General features: G+C 31.2%; 1 protein-coding gene across 1 annotated transcript in view; it reads left to right on the top strand.

Annotated features, from left to right (window-relative positions):
* Positions 1–17,136: 17,136 nt before the first annotated feature.
* Positions 17,137–18,771, top strand: part of LOC119633102 — a 98,474-nt gene continuing 96,839 nt past the window's right edge. Inside the window, exon 1 of the mRNA XM_038026340.1 lies at positions 17,137–17,740. The gene's annotated coding sequence lies outside the window, so the exon portion shown is untranslated. The remainder of the gene's footprint in view (positions 17,741–18,771) is intronic.

The following is an 18,771-nucleotide window of genomic DNA, read 5'->3' as shown; positions in this document are numbered from 1 at the left end:
AATTTTCATTAGAACGATTTGTTGTTGATTGCCAATTAGTCATAGAAGCCACATATCTAAAGCAGCCCACTTGCTTTCTGTGGTTTATTTTTAACAAAATTTGTTCATTTTTAATTCAATTATTTGGTGAACAGATATTTATAAAATTCAAAATATAAAATTAAATTCTCTTACAACATTTTTATAGAGTTTAAAAATGACTGCTTGACAATAGCTATCAAACTGAAAGCGAAAATGAAAAATGTAGAAAGACACTTATTCTTTTGTGGTGAAAGTTGATGTTAAAGAGGAAACTTTTTATACTTTTTTTATAGTTTTACTTATGGGCATAAAATTGGTCCATCATGCATAGTTTCCGTAGTGTGGAACTATTTCTTAGCAAAAATGATAATTAAAGCCTGCTTTAACATCCCTTGAGTCAGGAAAAAATTTTGTAATGCCTTCCCCAATAAATGGATTTAGGTAAGCGTAACGTCACGGCAAGCCATCCTACATGACTGCGTGATTAGAAGAAAAAGTTTTATTGGCATGAAGACTTCTGTGTAGAGGTTTTCGTTTCTCTTTCCTAAATTTCGCACCGAAATGACTGGATCCACATTTTCGCTCAGAAATCGTTGAGGACGTTATAGTTTCAGAAAGATAGTGGCAGAAGTTATACAAACAAATTTATCTTGATTTTATAAAGTTCATCAAAAATTTTTAAAAATGTGTATGAAATTTGTTGAAAATAGGTAACCAAAATTTTTACGCCATATATCGTAACACTGGTTGTACTGAACCTTTTAAAATGTCTTTACCAAAGATAAGAAATTTCTTTGGATTATTAGGGAACGTGAGGCATACGGCCCGTTTTCATTGACATTACGATTTTCCTAAAGTATATGATCTTTTTTGTGGGCATTTTCTCTTTGCAAATTTTTTATTATCTCTGTAATATTATTTTCGATTGAGTTGTGATGAGCTGCTGAGAAATTTTTACATAGCTTTTAATGGGCTTGAAAGCACATCAAGCCTGTAGATATGTAGGCTTTAAACCCATTCATTTTTTAAAATATATTTCGTGACTAAGTTATTTAATTTAATTTTAATTTATTTATTCAAATCTATGATCCTTAAATTTCCGAGCTGGAAAGAAATGTACCTTTGGTTGTCTTTCACTGTGGAGTCGTGTCTCCTTTATTAAAATCTTTTTTACTAAATAATTTCATATAGATCGTGATTAACTAGCCTTCTACATATATAACCTTAACAAGCAGTACAACTCTCTTACTATTGTATGCATGTATATGCAGAATATAGTTAAAATTTAAAAGCGAGAAAATGAAATGAAATAATGAAATCCCCCTTATAAGTTAAGACTACGAAGAGGCACTTTTAAAGAATTATTATTGCTACAACTTGTCGCATTGTTCAACCCTTTGGTGATTTTGTCAATAAATATATTTTCCATAATCTCGGACCTAACAATCTTTAAAGCTATGAAATTTTATTGCATCGATAGTAGAAAAACGTAATAATAAAATCACATATATATGTCCAATAAAGTGCTTGGTTTCTTCATACTTTTCTTTTCCTTTCAATTTAAGAAAAATCTTTTCATTACTTTTATATAAGGTTTATGTGATTATTGGTTTAATATAGTACATAGTATTATTTTTTTATTAGGCATTATAATTTAACTAATTTGTCATATTTTACTAATTTAATCTGCTAGTTTTAAGTCCATTTACTTTATATCCTTTAAATAATATATATTTACATAAAAACCAAAATCAGCTGCAGTTTACTTTCCGAAAATTTCATTCAACCTTATGTTCATTTATTATTTAAAGTGGACGTAGGCTTAATGCAGAATGGATTTGACCATAGTGATTTATGAATTGCTTTCACCGAAAAAAAAAGAAGTTAAATTTGAGAACGGCCGACTATTATATACCGTACATGCAACCCCGATTTTAAAAATTGTGCGTAAATAAACTTGTGCTGTTCAAACTTAGCACCATAGAATATAACTTCTGGGACAATCTCAATAATAAATTTCTAAAACTTTGCCCCTGCATAAAGGCTAGTTTTTGGTAAGAAAGTTTGTACTGATCTCTTCCCCTTCTTCTCCTCATAATTTGACAAAATTTAGAAGTAAAAAAGTTGTCGAATCCAACCCATTTTTAACAACTTTTGTCCTTGCATTAGAATAGTGTATTATATAGGAGAACAACATGTGGTCAGACTGGGAGACAAATCGATCAAAGTAGGTTAGATTTATTTCAAGCCTTCTACGTGCAAGCTTTATATAATTTTAGCCTAAGTGGTTTGTGGTGGGAACAAGTGGAAGCAGCCGCTTTCCGAGTGTAGGCACAAAAATTTGCAATGGCTTTTGTCTTGGGTGAGAAAAAATTGGCGAATTGTTTTCGGGAAAAAGTTTTTTAAAATACCCTAGAAGGCAAAAAAAAAAAATCGGTTTCTCTCTTTTTAAATGATTATAATTTGTAAACGCTTGCTCGAATGTTGCTCGGACTGTTCTGGGTGACAGAGCCGGGGGTATGGATTATTACCTGCATTGAAATGTCTACCTCTGAGGTTTTTTTTTTTTTTTTATAAGCAACAAGTCAGTGTATCGAATATATCAAGATTTCCCGGTAGATCCCAACCAATAATAAGAGCAGGAAAGGAATAGTTAAGCAACGTTGCGTTAGTGTGATAGGAGTATATCTTGATAAATACAAATATTTTTTTTGCTCCCTGCTTCGATGCTTTCTACGAACGTTCGGTAGAGGTAGGTAGATTTATGTTAGCAAATAGATAGAAGTTTTTGAATAAATCTTTTCCAAGTTTAGAACTACGTTCTATGCCCTAAGAAGAATTATTTTAAACGAAAAAAATTTTAAGTTATTTTTGGCGATAATTACAAAGCTAAGAATAATTGGACAAACGCAATTAGAATATATTAGATTGTTAAGTAACTGAAAATATTTATTCCGCGTACACATTTAAAGTATACGCGATACAATCTGTTGCAGATGATACGTTTGATGCGGATCGTTTGTAAATCGTAGCCAGTTTGGAGTATGATACCAGTGCCAAAAATTTATTTAAAATATATCTTTTTTTTTTTTTTTTTTTCATTTTCTTTACGCACTATGGTTGTATATACATGCGTACAGCGTGCACTATGATGATGGTGATGATGATAATGACGCTGGTGATTATGTTGGTTTGATTCAATTTGATTGCTGTGGAATATAATGTTGAATGGTATTACCACAAAATGCTCTTATCGGAAATCATATTCAATACAACAACACGAACAATAATAAAAAATAAAATTATATTTGTATATATTTCGAGCTTTATCATCGGTACACACAGCTACAATACAATTTGATACAAGATTTTAGAGATCAACTCTTTTAGTGAAAATGGAAAAACTACATAACATAGACATACACGAAAGAAATAAAATCATATTAAAGAGTATTTGCATAAATTTGTTTTTTCCTTTATTTTTATTTATTTTTGCTTTTGCTTTATGACATGGTATGTGCTAGATGGTGATTTGGTTTTTTTTTTTATACCCACTGTCGAAGAATAGGGGTATGTTCACTTTGTCAAAACGCTTGTAGCGGTCAAAACGAAACTTTAGAGACGGTACAAAGTGTCTATCATTTTGAACTTGATTCTAACATTTTTTTGTGAGCATGTCTGTCGGCTGGGCAATGTCTGTGATAAGCAGAAAAATAAATACATTGGCAATAATTTTTGCGTTGTTTTTGGTAAAAATCTTGCAAGTCATTGCATGCATAAAGGATACGCTTCCAGCGTAAAATAAATTGAGAACGCCTCTACTTTTAAAATCAGAAAAACGCGGTTTTTTACATAGTACCCGTGAACTAGAACACATGCTACAGTCTGTGGATGGTCTTATAAAATTGGCAAAAATCGGCCACACCCACTCAGTATTATAGAATATCGAAACTTCATAAATTTTGGCTACTTTTATGATACTGATAGTATAGGTTAGAGAAGACTCGACCGCACCCGAATATAATTTTCTTACTTATCCTTATTTTTCTATTTTTTTATTCGTTGAGGGAAAAGAGTCTTTATAGTTTATTATGACATTTAGCATTTGTAGTGTAGTATTGTGAAAAAACATATCTGACACTTACTATTGTGGTTTGCTATGCCTTTGCCATGCTATGTGTTTCTCCGCTTGCAAGTGTATTGTATTTATACGAATAAAAAGATTTTCAAATGTTGTCGAATTCAATTTTAAAATCTTGTGTTGTGGTATTCAGTAGGCAGACAGACATTCAGTTGAACTGAAGTTTATGCTAAGAATTTATAAAAACTTGATAAAATTAAACCAAAAATTATTCAATTGTAATGAAATCAAGATTAAAGTAAAATATAAAAAAAAGTTTATGTATCTTATCAGGTCCATTCCTAGGCGAGTCCAAAGGGGGTTTGTTTTTTTTTCCACCATTTAATCATGGAATTGAACCCCTTTTGGGAGTGCTTGCAATGTATTCAAATTTTTTCAACAAAGTTTAGTTCACCCGATGCACTTCAAGAAGCGAGCGAGTGAAGTGACTTTTTCGTGTTAATAAGACAAGAAATGCCAAACTGTTGCCATTTACAATTCCGGTTTCAGTCTCAGAATTAGATTTTTATGGCCCAACGGTTTACGCAAAAATTTTCCACGATATGCGAATGATGTACGATCTATGTAGTCTTGACATGGTAGAGCATGGCATCCAAAATAGTTCCCAGGGATTTAGTCTACTTTTGTATCAACAGATTAATGTAGTGGGCCTAAACCTGAACCAACTTTAAAAGGTTATATGTGGTCTCTATTCAACCTGTCGCAAATAAGTGATAAGTTTTTTTATGTCGAGCTCGTTAATTAATCAAAAGCTGCCGAGAACTAACCAAATAAAAGCGCGGTTTATCTAAATAAAATAAAGCTTCGTTTAAATGAACCAAAAAGCCAGGAAGACCTTGCGTTCCATTCATTTTTATGCGACGTTTGGAAAAATCAAATTTTTTCGACCGGGTAACCATATTACTTGTAACCCTATTAAGACTAGAAGACAACAAGGAAACTTTTCACACTTTCTAACAAATTTTTTTATTTTATTTGCAATGTGACTAATCATGCCTATAAGACGGCGAGGAGCAGAAAGAAGTGAGAAAAGAGAAAAGGATAGGGAAGTACCCGCAAATCGGTATGTATGTATGTATGCAGGCACTAATCCGATCGGTAAATATTAAGCGTTTACCGGCTGAGCTTTCACTATTGTTGTGAGCAACTAGGCTCAAGCCGTACCAAAAATTCTTACCCCCGAACATTCACTTGGTGGTTTACGATTAAAAAATTACGAACTTTATCCGTCTAATTACGAATGTTTGAAAAAGGCCTTTAAGGAAGGTAATCAAAATTTATTATAGAATTTATTATACATCACCACTTTGGTCATAACATTTCAACCTTCTCATCCTTCTAATCCTTCTCATTGGTTGGGAAGCCTTTTAGGGGGGAGAATCCAACACCAATAAACCAATGTGATCCATATTTATGGCAATTATATGCAAACTTTTATTAATTGCACTTTTTCTAACTAGGTCCAGATAAATTGGTCCATTTTGGTGCTCGTGTTCAGTAAGTTCTGTTTTCATTCAAAATGCCATCAGTGCATAGATTTCATCAAAATATCGTGAAACGTGCTGTCGTTAGTTTGAAAACAAAAATGCATGACAGATGGATGGCACGGATCGATTCCAAACAAGCATTAACCTATTATATAATTTATATATTACATCCCTATCAAATTTTTTTGAAATCATTCATTTACTTGGCCTTTCTCTCCTATGACTATGGGATAGAATAAATAATATCTTCCCTGGCCAGAAACCTCAACATTATAATATCAAACATTTTTTATAATTAAGCTGAATATATTTGGAGAAAATATTTATGCGGCAATTATGCATTGTTATGAAACCTTTAGTGTCCTACAATGGAGAATAGCTAAGAAAGTTAGATTTTCCTTTTTGAGCCTAAATACAACTTTCACCCATTACCTCTACTAATGCATAAAGTTTATATAAAAATTTCGTTAATTGCGAGCATAAGTTGCCTTCTCAGCTATTTTTATACCCATTAGTAAAGCGTGAGAATATACTAATTTTGTTATTCATTCTGCAGCATTTCCATAAATTCATATTGAATTTCGTGAAATATAAACACGTATTACTCACATCTTATTCTCAGACATCTTTAATTTTTTTAAAAAAGTTAGAATAGAAAAAGGAAGTAAATCTTTCTACTATTAATAATAATGTGTAGACTGTATATAGAATAGAGTATCTAGATTCCTCCATCAATGCTGTCTGAACAAATACGTCGGGCAGGATGGAAACTTCTATAGGTTGAACTAAAATTCATAAAAATTTTCATACTTGGTACTTGGTGGAATCCGAGTTCCGATTAACGCCACATCGTAGGCAATTATGGCTGTCTCTTTAACTATATTTTTAGCAAAGGTGTATAGTGTCTACTATTCGTCTTAAAGCGTATAAAGCCTTCTTTTTTTATTTTATTTTTTTTTTTGTTTTATTAGATTCTATTTTATTGTATTATTCTTAATTAAGCTCATAAAAATTAGGCGTAAAACTCACAAAGCCTTACCAAACACTTGACGAATGCTGAAGCTGTTAAAAAGGTGCTGGAAAAAGAGGAAAAAAATAAAAAAAATAATAAAAAATAAATAAAAACACAGCGACAAAAAGATCAACAACGACAATATAAATTATATTTACAGGACAAAGAAAATTTGCCGTTAATACGGAAAGGTGGTAGAATTTTATACGATTTTCTCATTTAAACTATAGGCCAATTAAAATTAAGTGGCCTACTTAAGGCCGTTATTATTGCGGTATTTGTTATACAAAGTTGATTACAGTGTTTGAGGTTATGCTTGTGCGGTAAATGGGAGTTGGGCGATAAATAAAACACACATATACATACACACAATGTGTTTTATTTTTTTTTTTTTTTATTATTTTTTGAAATTAACATTTCTTGACGGTGTTTGCCATTTTCGTTTGGCATTGGCAAAGGCGCGTGAGGCATTTATGGAACTTCAAAAGTGAACAAGAAAATATAAAATTATTTATTAGCAAAAAAAGAAAAGAGTTTAACTAAGTCAAGAAGTAATAGAATTTTCAATTATGATGTTATTTATGTTAAGCAAATATATCAAAACTTTGGCGATACTTGCAATAGTAGAAAATTTGTTTTTTTTTCATTTGTTTAAAAACGTTTGCAACGCCCAAAAGCAAATTTAAGCATATGCGACTGTTCGTCTGCCCGTTTGTCCGTCTGTGTACTATCTGTTGTAAATTTTCTCGTGGCGGCAAAAATTAAGCTATCGACTTCAAATTTCACCGAAATATTGGAAGTTCTCGGACACAGTGTAAAAACGAGCCAAAACTGGCCAAAGGACATGCCTATGGTGTTTTCGATTCGATCACGAGCGAATGTAATTTCTTTAATTTTTTTTTTTTTTTGCTGTTTCTGGTCCGATTTCATTTTATTTTTTTATTGAATACCTTTACCTTTTAAATATGAAGACATTGCGGTTGATCACAAATAAATGGTAGTTTAGTACGCGTAACATCACTTTCCTATCACAAAATTCTAACATTATTCGATGGGAAGGGTGCGTTTAATTTTATAAGCTTTTGCAATTATTTAGCCATAACTAACGAGATGAGAAAGAAGAAAATCGCAAAGCGGATAAATTCATTGAATGCCACCAGGATATACGCGACTAAAGTGCCCTACGGTAAAGACAATTTATTGGGTAATTGTATCCAAAGCACAATTCAACTTAACATATAATCTAAGCAGTGCATGTAATAATATAATAAAATAGCTACTATGCAAATATGGTAAAGCTGCCTTTGCACTTTACTGGCTTTAGCAAAACTATCACAAAAATGACGATCTCATCGTATACATCAATATTAATGGTAAAGCTTGAAGGGAAATAGACAGAAGCCTGCTTTTCTTAAGTTGCTTAGCTGGTTAAAAATGGGTTCCATAGACAAGGTCTTCGCTAGCTGAATATATTGCGCAAGAAGTAAGAAGGAAAATGTTAACAAGCATGAGAAAAATTGAGAAAAGAAAATTGATATATAAGTATATAACTAATGATACTTTGCGAAATTTAAAATACCTTTACATGAAATCAGAAAATTGTTAAGATCACTATCGTAAACTTGAAAACTTTTAAGAATGCAAGATGATCGCTGTAGCCTAGTGAGTTGTGTGGCTGGTTGCCCGAGGACAAGGGAGAAAATAAGTGAATCAAAACGTCAAAAATGCTCGATGTCTGCCCAAGCAATTCGGCAAGGAGTCACGTTAAGCTTCGGGATATGTGTTAGAGACTATCTGCAACGAGCCACTACGATTTAATTGAATAAAATACTAACACTTAGTATTCACTCCAAAGAAGTGAAAGTCATGAACTTTAAATAATTTATCTTCGAATTAATTTTTATTCATTACATGAAATTTTACCATTAGTAATGCTTTATATATTGTTTGTGGTTACTTATAAATTGATATAGATAATCCATTAGAATATTCTTCGGTGAAGCTTGTTAGGATCCACTGTTACCTATTGCAGTTATATGTATTGGAATTCATCTTTACCTTCCCGGGAGGGTCGCATTAGCATCCACCTTTAGCTGTCCGAATGAACTCTATTACAACCTACTGGTACCATCCTTACGAACCTTGTCGAAGAGAACCGAGCTCGTCTACGTTTGTGTACCGGCAAACGTCATGATACGTGGAGGAGGAGAATAACATATAAAGAGGACTCTGTCTGTGCCTTACGGAAAACATCGCATTTGAATCTTCTCCCATATAAACGATTCAATAGCGTTCTATTTCTATTAATTAACTTTATTTAGAGGTTTTCACGCATAAAAAGACAATCATAATTTATATTTACATATGTGTATGAATATGTAAATATGATGATAGATAAATAATATTATTTTACTAATAAATTACGTGTATATATATATATATATATAAATAAGAAATATATATATAAAATATGTGTCCAATATATATGTGCGTATCTATCTTTATTAATGGCACATCGTTATATCATGAATATAACTGATAATATGAAATATGAATGAATTAAAGTTTATTTCAAATGAAATGAAAATTATAAAATTGTGCAAATAGTCAAAAATTTAGACATTGATAATTATTTTAATGTGTTCTTTTATGCTTGCAGGTATATATGTGTGTATAGTATATGGTTTTATTTGTATGCACATATAATTACGTATCTATATTATTTGCATTACTAATACACATTAGATATTATAATAATAATGCAGATACGTGGACATATTTACTTATACATATATATAATCGTGTATTTGCTTAACGTTGTGCAAGGGTAAGCTTATCAAATGCCAAACAAAGTTAATTAAACAAAAGCCAAATCAATTAAAATTAACATCTTGTAATATACATAAATATATATATATATATATTTATTTATATATATAAGTATATATACATATACTTATATATATTTATATATATGCTTGGCAAGCATACATTTACATATTATGTATAACAGGCATGCCTGCACTTTATCCAGGAGTAAATTATCAATACAGTTTTAACACAATAGTATAAATTGAGAATTTTGTACATGCACATGTACATGCATCTGCTTGCTTACTTATCTTTGTTCATGTGTTTATGTATTATACGTTGAGGTGTATATTTTGTACACATATCTGAAATGTGAGCATGATTTAAATTGTTAATAAATGATGTATTGTTTGCATTCATGCCTTAGCATATAGGTATCGAGAAGGACAGCGAGACGGACAAAGAAACGTTGCGCAAAATGCATACGTATGTAAGCATTTCAGTTACAATGCTAACTAACATGAAACATATTGTTTTATAGTTCTCTTCCTCTCTCCTTCTCACTTTCTAGATGAACTTATTGCAAAAACAGATAGTACTTCTTGATGGCCACTGGCTTTTGTTGGTCACATAAATTCATATTGTTAGAGCTTAATTGGATATTATTGATTCCATTTGTATTAGAGGTTTTTCATTTCATTTCTATTTCGCTGCACTATGAAGGGAAACTTGAGATAAGCTTAGACATCTCGATCGAGTAGCATCAAAATGCACAAATCGTCACAAACGTCGACATAAGATGGCTTCTTATTATGCTTAGTAAATAAATATATGCTGAATGAACAATACACATCCATTTTAACATGTTGCATTGCTTTTATTGTTTTGTTCTATACCGACTGATATACAAACAATAGAAAAACTTAGAAGTGTTTATATGCGTGTATTCTCGTCTTTCATAAAATTTCAATGATTTTCTTGTTGCTCTTGGTAACTAAGTTCCTTTACTGAACTTTAGATGGTGATGATGATGATGATGCCTTTTATACATATGCATACTTACTTGTATAAGAGATTCTACGCATTTATACAAGGGTATTGCATTGTCTTCTCATACTCGCTATGCACTATACTTGCTCTACTTGCTCTATCCTTGCTCAAGTTTCTCCTTTCCTCAACGATTTCGATGTTCAAAGATTTTACACTTTTTAAATATAAATGCATCCATGTATGTACACTTATATTTATTTACACACATATTCATAGCAACGTGTCTGACATATCCTGTTGCTATTGCTGTTACTTATGCATAATAACAAAGAGAGACGCTTGCACATCTACGAACTGACATACATACATACATATATACATTCAGATATATTTCTTATTTTATTTGTTTGTTTATCTAATTTTCTATATACATATATGTATATGTTAATGGAATATATTTTTATTTATAATTAATATCAATAAAAGTAAAAATTTATTTTATTCAAAATTTATTATTGTTTACTTTCAATCTTTTGCTAACATTGCCTTAATTAACTAGACTTAGATTGAAAAAATGTTTCAATAAGATTTTTGTTACTGACACAAGAAAATTTATTTTTCCCAAAAACTGAACATTTCGAATATATATAAAAGACAGTGTTTGCATAGCTTTGTTTTCCATGACTCCATTCAATTATGAAGTGTAAAATGCGTTACTGTCGCTTTTTCATACAACTCTCCACGATCACACAATATTTTGCTCCAAATATTGTGATTTAATATCGCGCGTTAGCATACGTTTTGTGGTGTGGGCATCGCAATTTAGGACCATGCGCACACTACGCTCTAAACTTTTCGTAGCTGTGCGCCATTTATTTGCTCGCAATAAATTTTCTTTAAGGGCAGTGTTTGACAACTTCCCTTTTACTCTGTAGTTTATTTTCTTGTCGATTGTGAGAACTCGTACTAGGACTTTCTGAAAAACCCGTGTCCAACAAGTCGACTATTTCTGATTAGTCTTAAAAATATCCCGCCAGCAAAGCTTGATGCAGTTTGTCATTTTTATGAAAACTGAACAAGACAAAAGTGTGCCGGCGATACAGATTACGAATTAAACCTTCATTGTCCTTGAGATTACTGGCTCGATTAAGTGCGACTATAACTTCTTATTGGCCATTGTATCTTCTTCAGCGAATGTAACCTTGGAATAAATCGAAGTAACACACATACTTTCTTTTATATAATTTTTCATCTAATTTCATGCTACAATAACGAAAATTATAGCTAATTTCTATATCCGTTGAGTTGAACAGAGTTGAAAACGTGAACTAACGTGATTCAAGTTTACCGCAAAACGAACATATCTTGCCAAAGATATTTTTATATCCACCATTGTAAGATGGGGGTATAGTTGTTTTTTTTTTTTTCATAATGTATGCAATACCTGAAAGGAAGCTTCAGAGACCCTACAAAATCTGTATATTCTTGATAAGAGTGAAATTCTTAGTTGATGTAGCCACATTTGTCCGTCTGTTTGCTTGTGTGATGTTCGTCGTGGGCACTCTCTTAATTGAAAAAATTAATATATAGGCTTCAAATTTGGTGGAAATATTGGAAGTGTTTGCACGCAGGTTAGTGTTAAAAAAAGGCCATATTGGTCAGCACAAAAGACCGCAGTGCAGCATAAACTGAAAGCAGTTCTGTCTTTCTTAACAAAAATTTGTGGGCTTTTGGTCGTTACTCGGAAATTATAAAAGTTAGAAGGTTGAAATTTTCCACATATCCAAAATACAAAAAGTCCGCCATGCCCACACTAAGTTACAATTAATTAAGTTTTATTTTTTTCATTCTCTTAAAGTTTTATGCTTATGCATCATAACGCAAAGAAGACGGAATATTTAACTAAACTATTTTGTGCATTGCTCAAAAGAAGATGTATTATCTGCCTAAAAATGGATTTATTCTACAATGAATACGGTTCGGGTTACAAAATTAAGTTAGTTATGAACATTTTCATGTCATGTTGCCACTGCGAATTAATCTTCATCGTATGTAATAAAAATTACATTCTTTTGCAATCACTCAAGTTGGTCGCATTAGAATTAAAAAGTAATATGATTTCCTTTTCGTGCTGTGAAAATGAAGAAGTATAAACAAAATGGTGACCCGTAAGTTCCAAAAAGCTCTCAACAAACAAAGAATGCTGAAAATCGACTGCATTCGACAGCTTAGACAATTCAAATTTCATCAGCTGAAAAGGATTAACATAGAAAAACAAAATTTTTCAAAACTAACAGATTCGAAAACGAAAAGTTCCTTCTTGTGCATACGTTCATATTTCTTAAACAATATTTTTGAAGTAGTACTGGTACGAGTGGATTGTAACTTCAACTGCAAAGTTAGAATATTTTATATTCATAAAAATTTGCAGAAACTTATTTTTAACAACAATTCGCTTCACAAATACAAAACTTGACGTCCCTCGTCGAATATCGCTTTTTAAGTGCGCTGTACTTGAAAGAAACCTTCACTTATAAACCTTGAAAACGGGTAATGATTGACGCTGATTTTGTTCACCTTTTGCCAGGTATGTAACGTGCCTTTATTTAAACTTGTAAAGCATCAAAAATGTCTATTTGCTTTTATTACTTTTGTAATATGGTTACGGAATTTCGCTTTCAATAGAATGAAGCAGTTTTTAAGTACATTTTTATTTTATCAAACATTGAGATTTTCGCTACGAAGCTTTGGATTATCATATCATCTTTGTGAATAAAAAGTATAGGAATTATTGTAGTGTAACGTGTATCATTTTCAATATAGGGTAGATCTCCTTATCCACTCCGAAACCTTACAATTCTAATAAAGAAAATTTACCGTTTCAAGGTTACAAGGCTTTCAAATCTTAAGAAGATATTTCGTAAAAGCAATGAAGCAATCATCACATAATTGTGTAAAGCTGCAATCAAATGATAAATAACTTCACTTTGTATGATAAAAAAAAAAAAAAAAAAAAAACAGGAATAGAAAAAAATACTTAAGTTAATGTAAAAACACAGATTTACAAGCCGATATGAAGAAAAACGGAAACGAATATTTCTTTTTAAATCGCTTTAATATTCACTCGTATTGCGTTGTTGTTCAGAATCCGGTAAAATAATATTACCTACACATAAATAAGGATGTCTTTATACTATGTATTAATGTCTCGTTTACATTGTCATTTTTATTACCATTGTCATGGTACACATTTCGTTTACCATAAAGTTTCTTCGATATATATATATATACATATATATATGTACTGCGTATTGCAATTCACTTTTCTTCTTTGCCTCAATTTGTTATCATTGCTTTCACTGTCTGTATTGTGTTTACTTTGTCTAAGGATTGCCGTTAAAGATTTGTATTTCTTGTTGCTTTTTTCTTTTTTCATTTTTTTTTTTTTTTTTTGTTTTTGTTTCAGATTTTCTCAGTTAAAAGTGATTTATGTTGAAAGCTGATTACAATTACTTTTTCTATTGATAAGCTTTTCGTAGCTCATTGTTTATACAGATATATCGTAGACATCACGGCGTATGGTTAATGTAATTTTATACATTTACAAATATCATACGTACGTTAACTTGATTATATGTTTAGTTTCTAATTCTTTCTCTCCCTTTATCTTTTGCAAAATATGTTGTTATTGTTCTTAACTTTGATCTATGATACTATGATTTGAAAATAACAGTATACGTAGGCTATTAAGTGTTATCGTCCGTGTAAATTATAGCAATAGAAGATAAAATGAACAAGCAGTAAATTTTCAGGGTACTTTAAAGCATACAAATAATGTCATTAAACCGAAGTAGATTAATTTTACTTGAATATTTTTAAATTTCAAAGATAATAAATAGCCATTTGATTTGTTCACTTAAGTGAAATATATTTTTCCAAATCCATTTACTTAAATATTTCATAACTTCAATCGCTTTACTGTTCTAAGAAATACAAGAGCGTTCACACATTGATGGACGTAAATTGTTGACTATATATTATCATAGATATTATGGTACTAACTGTATATATATAATTACATTATGGTTATCCCCATAAAATGTGGGGATAATCAAATTTCGGATATCACGATAAAATTTAAAACAAATTAACTTTGTTGAAGTTTTACTGTCCGTCATTGCGCTAAGCGTCATGTTTGAAGAAAAATTTTATTAAATTTTTCACAATTTTTTTTTTAGATTAATAACTTCATATAAAGCAAATTTCTTTGTAACTTTTTAACTTTTCCACGCAAATGTGAAAATTTTTCATAATAACTTCTTAAAAGTATAGTAGGTTGTCTAGACAATAGTGAGCCTTGGAAGAGAGACATCCGTAAGGATTTCCAATTCTCAACTTAAAAGGGTATTGACTGAATGAATAAAATGAATAGAAGCATTTCAACATATTAGGATTAAAAGCTTTCTAATTTAAAGATTACTTGCAAAAAAGCTGAAACTAAAATCTATTCGATATCGTGTATTCCCTCGTTTCTGGTTTTTGTGATAATTATGTAACTACATTTTGATGTATTGATATGGTCTAATAGTTATGTGAAAGAGAAATTTTAAGATATACAGCAAATTGACCAAAAAAAATCGTAGTTCGTTAGTTATAAGGACTTGAAATTTTAAATGCGCTGTATTTAGAAACTGCTTTTTTCAAGGTTATCGTATCACTAAAAAAAAATTTTATGCGTTCCACTTTCCTGTAAACAGTTAGGTCGTTTTTCTCTATGGCCGGTTTTCGAGCATTTTTTTCCAACAAAAAAAATTCATTTTGATTATCATATCAATTATTTTAAAGTCAGTTTTTCGTAATAAAATATAGTCCAATGCTTACTAGACTCTTCTATTTTTCCGAAAATATTTCCTCTAGGCATTATTTCACAACGATATGATAACGAAGATGAAGATTCTTTTACGTATCTTCAGACTCTTATTTTCATACATGTAAATAATGATAAATAGTTTTATATTTCAAGTCAAGTTTGAAGAAATTATTCTTATTATTCGTGTTATTAATCTTTAATGAACATTGAGATTAAGTACATAAATAATATTTTTTATTTGTAAATTTATTTACAAAATACATAGACAATAAATAAATAAGTAAATAAATATTGTCATGTTCAACTTAAAATGCTGAGCATACTTATCTCTCTGCATGTTTGTAAGACTATTCATTCGCCTGACTTGAGGTTTCTTTGGAGGCTGATGTCGGATGATCATGGTCATCACTTAAGAATTGAAAGAATTTTAAAAGCGGATGTGACGCGCCAACTAACGCACTACTAAGCAAAAGAAAAGTGCTAATCGATAAGAAATAAACTTCGAATTTGTGGCAACTATTGACCCAAACCTTGAAATAAATAGGCATTTTTTTCTGTTTTCTATCTTATTTGCAGCTCACTAATCCGCGCAATAGTTAGCAGATTATAAAAAAAAATTAATTATTGTTGTTGTTGAGCATAAGCGCATATTAAGTTTGCGGATGTATGCACCACCCAGAGGGACTCGAGATGCATCCACCGCTTATTATACCGAACAATCCAGAATCACTTTCTGAATATATCCAGGCTTGCTCGTTCTTGAGTTTGCTTTGTTTTTTTGTGTTTACTCTACAACTTGCAATTTTTGCGATATTTTGATGGAATTTCGTACACCGATGTGTTTTGGCCCAAAGACAACTGCTATTGAAAATGGTTCGGAGCGGACACACTTTGGACCATTTCCTTCCTTTCCTCCCCGATCATCCTTATTAGGAGAAATCATTATATAACCAACCGTTGAATAGTTTAGGATATTTAATGGTGAGCCATAGCCCACTATAATGTTGTTACTTCTTCCTTCAGAATTTTAATTTTTTGTGTAACTTGATTTTGTTTTTTTTTTATGATATATATAAGATATTAGAAATTTTACATGCTTCATTCAATTTATTATTTATCTTACATAAGGTCGTTTGTGTTTGAAAAAGACAATTCCTTTGTGTTTGATGCTTTTGTTTTTGTTTCCCTTTTCTTTTTTTTTGATTCATTGACTTCATAGTGATATGTAGCCAGTCATATGCGTTCATATGCTAAACTTGACCTACCGTAAAATGTGACACAAACCCAATTAGAAGAGTCGATTACAAAACCTATTTAGCTGTAGTGAAAAATGTATCTCAAAAATTCTCTCTTACGTGTCTTAAGAGCAATTCTAGAGCTCTCTTAACTATAAAACTTTCACATTTGCAACGAACAAAGTGTTAGGAACAAAAGCTTTCGACACTTTCGTTATGTAGTACGCTTTATAAACAGAGAACTCGACTTTACTTCGTATTTTAGATTAAACAGGAAAACGATAGTAAGAAAACACTGTGCAAAAGCAGTGCTGACGAGGCAAGATACTATATCAACCAATCGTTTACATTCAGTCTTGTATCGGTAATTGTGATGAACGGATTAATACGGACGAGTTATAAATTTTGTGAAAATTCAAATAAAATACAATTCTTATTTAAAAAAATAAAAACAAAAACGTAAAAATTTTGAAAAATACATGAATATAATGAAATAAAAAAAAAGGCTGAGGGAAGCTATAAAACTAAAAAAAAAAGCAAATTCAAATAAAAGTAAAATTTTTAAACAATAAACCCGAACAACTTTGTTTGCCCGCCAAAAATATTCCAAAATTACAAATAAAATAATTTTTACAAAATTTATTTTCACTTAAGAGATTTGAGTTCTTTATCGATTACGTGAAATTCCCAAACCACAATATTTACTATTTACGGTACATTTTTTTGCGATTCGGTGTTGATGCTAATGAATATTATCCTACCTGGGCTTTTGTTGTTATTGTGTTTATTTTTTCGTTGAAATATCAAGCTAAGCAAAAAGAAACATTCCACATATGTCGTCAATGTATGTGTTTGTTTGTACTTATTTATGTCTACAACGAGCATTAATTAATGCTCTGACAATTAGAATGAAACTGATTGTTCTTTTAGATAAAATAATTCGTAGAAATGGTTAAGCGACACATGCACACTTTGCATGATTTTAAGCAAGATATTCATGCCTGTAAGACCGAACACCAAACTTGCGAACCGTATTGTTGTTGTTCATAAGCAAGGTTTCAGATTTCAAATTCATATACGAAGAATATGCCAAATATTAATTAAATCTTCAAAACTTTGAACTCGAAGAAAACCTGATTTTCTTTTCGGGCTACCATAACTTTATGTAAATAGGTATGAGGGGAAAAAATATTTCTTTTTCATAAGTAGCATATAGCATGGAAACAATATAAGAGTAGCTAAAAGGACAAAAAACACAAAGTAGTCAGCTATTCAGGTAAAGTTAAGATGCTGATGATGGTTTTAAAAAGTGCACTTTAATCAACCTTAAGAAACTCTTAACAACTTTTCGTAAAAGACGGCGGTATGCTGATATAATCATATTTTTTACAACATCCAAGAAAACACAAGAGACACACACACAAAGAAGAAAAGCTATGGGGTTCTGAGATGACCATACGAATTCAAGCTCAAGCCTTGACTTTTTCTCAGACATATATAATTAGAACACACACGCGAACATACAAACTTCCTTTACTGAGGATCTAAATGTATTAGCTTCTATCGGTTTGTAAATCCGACTATTCACTCTCCTCCAACATTCCTAAATTGCCAGAATCGTTACGACGATATTACTCATAGAAGACTATACAAATTACCAAACAAGATTTTATCTCTTTTTAAAGATTCATGAACTTCCGTTTATAACATTTACTTAGAGAAAAGTATACAGATTTGCAGTCGATCAATTAAAATTCTAACTCGTTTGTTTAGCACCCATTCTATTTTTCGTCATTATTTCCCCGAGCTGGAAACGGATAATTTACGTGCCTGTTACCTTTCTTAGATATGGTGGCCGTTTTCCCAGCTACCCATTACCACCTCCCACCATTGTAGTCCTAAATACTACATAAAAGGTTGATAGGACAGACACTTGAAAGATCTGTCATCGATACAAGACCGTACGATCTGCAGGTCATCTACAGTTTGATCAGCATGCGAGCAAATAGGACGAGCATATTTATTTGTAATCATCAGGAGAAAACATGTACAATCTTGATCAAGATTCTAAAACGGTTTACCTTTGCCTGGTCGACAAGCTACGGAGATTCATACGATCTGCTGATGTATTTATATAAATCCAGCGCAATTTTTTAAGAACCAAAGAGACTTTTTCGTTAAATTTGATGCTCTTTATCAACCAA

This window comes from Glossina fuscipes, unplaced genomic scaffold (assembly GCF_014805625.2).
Source record: "Glossina fuscipes isolate IAEA_lab_2018 unplaced genomic scaffold, Yale_Gfus_2 2, whole genome shotgun sequence".
Taxonomy (NCBI): Eukaryota; Metazoa; Arthropoda; class Insecta; order Diptera; family Glossinidae; genus Glossina; species Glossina fuscipes.
This window is presented reverse-complemented; position numbering and strand designations above follow the sequence as displayed.